The following is a 4232-nucleotide window of genomic DNA, read 5'->3' on the forward strand; positions in this document are numbered from 1 at the left end:
CAACAATTTGTTGGTGCAATATCCCCTGGGTCAGGTTGACCAAGTTGACTAAGCTTAAGTTGGCTCAAGCTTGAGTCTTGATGTTTGGGTTTCGATGTTTGACAATATATGGAAATTACAGATGCAATCATTAAATTAGGGATATTGTTGATGCAATTCCCCTTTGGTCAAGGGATGACCAATTTGATGTGTAGAAAAGTCAAGTAGGTCAAAGTTGACCGGATACTTGATTGGGAAAGTCCTAACTAGAGATTAGGCAAGTTGGAAATCCTAGTGAGTGAAGACGGGTGGAAGACCTAGTGAGTGAAGCTAGGCAGTTGGGAAATCCTAGTGAGCGACACCAGGTGAAAGACCTAGTGACTGAAGTTAAGCAGGTGAAAGTCTCGGTGAATGAAGTCGAGTAGTGGGAAAATCCTAGTGAGTAAAGCTAAGTGAAAGTTATGGTGAGTGAAGCTAGACAAATAAAAGTCTTGGTGAGTGAAGCTAGGGACGTGGAAATCTAGGTAGGTTAAGGTTGACCGGACATCTGGTGTTGGGAAGTCCAAGTAGGTCAAAGGAGTGACCGGATACTTGGCACAAGGAAATCCAGATGGGTCAAGAGTGATCGAACATTTAGTGGAAGAAAGTCCAAGTGGGTCATGGAGGACCAAACACTTGGCACGAGATGGTAAGTCCAAATGGGTCAAGGTTGACCAAACACTTGGCACGAGGAGAAAAGTCCAAGTGGATCAAAGGATTAACTGGACACTTGGTGAATAAGTCTCAGTATGTCAAGGTTAATCGGATGCTAAGCACGAGGAGTCTCAACAGGTCATGGTTGACCAGGTGTTAGGTTTGGGAGCCCTAGACTTGACTCGTGCAAGCTAGGGTTGGCCAATTTGATCAAGTGATCAAATTGGATCAAGCCCAATCGATCAGTTGATCGATTGGGCACAGTGTTGTGACAAACAATAGGTCAATTGATCAGCCGATCGATTGGGAGTATTTGTCGCGAGCATAGAGAGCAGCCTAATTGATCGGATGATCGATTGGGCACCGTCAATCGATCGACCTATCGATTGGAGCTGGGATTATCGCGAGGAGGCAATCACACAAAAGCATGCTGAATCAATCGAACGATCAATTCAAGCCTCTCCAATCGATCATCCGATCGATTAGGTTATGACCGTTGCGCAAGTTGCAAGTTTTGGATGGCTGGGATTTGATATGGCAATCGATTGGGAGCAAGCCCAATCGATTGGGAGCCCTAGAAGCGCCAAGTATAAAGCCATTGCATGCTTTCTTCTTCACAAGAGTTCTCCTGATCTTCACACAACTTCTCTGACTACTCTCCGCCAGTTCTTGGAAGCTCTTGGAGATAAGTGTTTTTGCACTTCCAAGGCCCAAGAGGTATCTACAAGCAACAAGAGAGCAAGAAGAAGGTTTTTCATTTGTATTCTTTGTATTTTTCTTCTTGCATTGAGTTATATGATTGTGTGGGTGTTATAAGAGGTTTCTCCACCTCCGGTAGTACCGAGGAGTTATTTTTCATAGTGGAGAGTGCTCGTGTGTGTGAATCCTTAGATTAGTTACCTCATCTTGAGGTGGATACCAAGTAAATTCTTTGTGTTAGTGTTGTAAGTGTATTTCATGGTTCATTCCGTTGCATATAATTATCACGAAGTAAGACAACGAGCGTGACGAACTATTCACCCCCTCTAGCTACAAATCGACCCTAACAAGTGGTATCAAAGTGAGGTCGCTCTTCACCAGAATCATCGTCGGAAAGGGCAACAAGGTAGAGGGAGAAGAAGTTGAAGCAAGTTCAACAAAGTCAAAGGCTTTAAAAGTGCTCAACTTCAAATATAATTCCAAGATGGATTTGTATATGACACAAGGGAGCCTCCACCGTACATATCGACAAGCTTCTATTCTTGGAAATCAAGAATCAAAAACTTCTTTATGATGGAGATAGAGCAATAGTTTGCTCTCATGGAAGGTTTTGAAGCTCCAATAAATAACAAAGGCAAAATTCTGAAGAAGAGCAAGTAGAGCCAAGAGCAAATCCAAAGATGTGAAGCAAATGATAAAGTGACCAAGCTATTGGTCAATCTATTGTCTAGCAACATCTTGAAGCAAGTGGAAGAATTTGAAGATGATAAGGGGCTATGGAGAAAATTGGCTAAAATTCATGAGACCTCCTCCACTGCACCAAACCAAGAGAAATCCAAAGAGGGTGACTCATTGGAGCAAGACCAAGAGGAAGAGGACTCCGAAGTTGAGAGGTGCTCAACTCAAGAAGAGGAAGTCCAAGAAGCTTCATCCTCAACGAAGTACAACGGAAAGGGCAAAGAGGGAGCATACTCCTTGTTCAATGGGCAAGAGGATGAAGATAAAGAGGCATTCACCTCTAGGATTGAAGAGGAGCATCATTCACTGACATCGGAGTAAGAAGAGGTTTCCACCTCCGGGTCAAATGAAGAAGAAGAAGATGGTGTCACCTCCACAAATCAAGAAAAATCAAATGGAGGATCATGTGCCACCCCTACAAGCAAAGAAGGTATAACTATTTCAATATTAAATAATAAAAGTCGCATTATATGCTTTGAGTGTAGGAAAAAAGGGCACTACAAGAGTAAGTGTACTAAATTGATCAAGAAGAAGGGCCAAGTGGCACCTAAGGGCAAAGAGAAACCCAAGGAGACCAGTCTTGTAACAAAGAAGAGCAAGGAACACATTGTGTATTTCTTGTGACATCAAAAATGACATTATCAGATCCAATGTCCAAAGGAGAAGAAACCGGCCAAAGTTAAAGGAGGAAGCTCAAATCAAGGGGGAGCTATCAAGAGCAAACCTAAAGTATCATTTATTGAGCCTATTCCTTTAAGTAATGATAAAAAAGCATGCTAGAAATAATTTATATCATTTTAATGCTATTTATCATAAAAATAGGAAGTATGATAGAATTAAGAAAAATTATATAGCTTATCATTCTAAAATCACTCAATCTAAGGCTAGAAAAATGAATACCAAGTTAGGCAATAACTCTAAGGAATTTAGATATAGGCCTAAAATAGAAATGTTCATAGGAATTAAATTCTTATAGGAATCAAGGAAAATCAAAATCTAAGGATTTAAGGTTGGAAAACCAAGCCTTGAGGTTAATGCTTGATAAATTAGAAAAGACCCTAAAGAAAATGGAAAATGTTCTTAAGGGTCAAAATGAGCAAAACATAGGTTTAGATAAACAAGAGCCATCTTATGGCCATTGAGGTTTGGGATACAAACCCAAAGCCAAGAAAGATGTCCCTTCTTATTATAGGATTCCATATAGTTATGGAATCAACCCTAGGTCTAGGGGTCAAGTCAAAGATACAAGGGAAGCTATCCCTAGAAGTATTTTTTCCAAGACCAACGTGACTAAGACTTATAAGAAGTCAAAGAAAGTCACCAAGAATGTCACAAGGGAAGCTATCCCCAGAGTTGATCTAGAGAAAATGGCCAAGGCTTCTAAGAAGCCTAGAAAGGTCACTAGCAAGGTAGCTAGGGAAGTTATCCCTAGTGAGTACCTAGAGCATCTAAGGAGAACCAATAGGTTTTGTATTCCTAGGAGCATATTCTCTATACCCTAGATGGGTTAGAGAGTATCGACTCTAAATAGGTAAGGGTGGTTAACCCAACCTTGATAAAGTTGACACTTGGAGGCATTTTCAAGGTTTTTGTTAACCTTTGAAAATGAGAAGGATTAAGTTATTACTCTTTAGAAGAGTAAAATGTGCCAAACCTTGAGAAAGTGAACCTAATTTTAATTGGCACAAGTAGGAAAGAGCAAATGAAATGCTAAGTTGGATTTTGACATTTTCTTGAGAAAATGAGGGTAATCTAGGATTAATTTTAGTTTATCTAAGGATTTAAGATACTTAGATAGATTATCTAGGTATATTTTATTTATGCTAATTGCCATGATTATTTACCCATCATATGCCATGACATCATATTTTACATCCATGTTTAGTATGAAAAACAAACAAAAATACTATGACATGTCATACATACATCATGTAGCTATAGTATGTTTTCTTTTGAAAATTACTTATTTTAATGTATGCCATAAAATAATCATGCATTAGTTTTAAATTTTGTATAATTAAGGACAATGATATTTACTAACTGTTGGATTGAAAAGCACTAGAGGGGGTAAATAGCGCTTGTGGCTTTCACTTTTCGTTTTGGAGATCTTAGAATAAACGCAG

The sequence above is a fragment of the Zingiber officinale genome, chromosome 6B (assembly GCF_018446385.1).
Source record: "Zingiber officinale cultivar Zhangliang chromosome 6B, Zo_v1.1, whole genome shotgun sequence".
NCBI classification, from domain to species: Eukaryota; Viridiplantae; Streptophyta; class Magnoliopsida; order Zingiberales; family Zingiberaceae; genus Zingiber; species Zingiber officinale.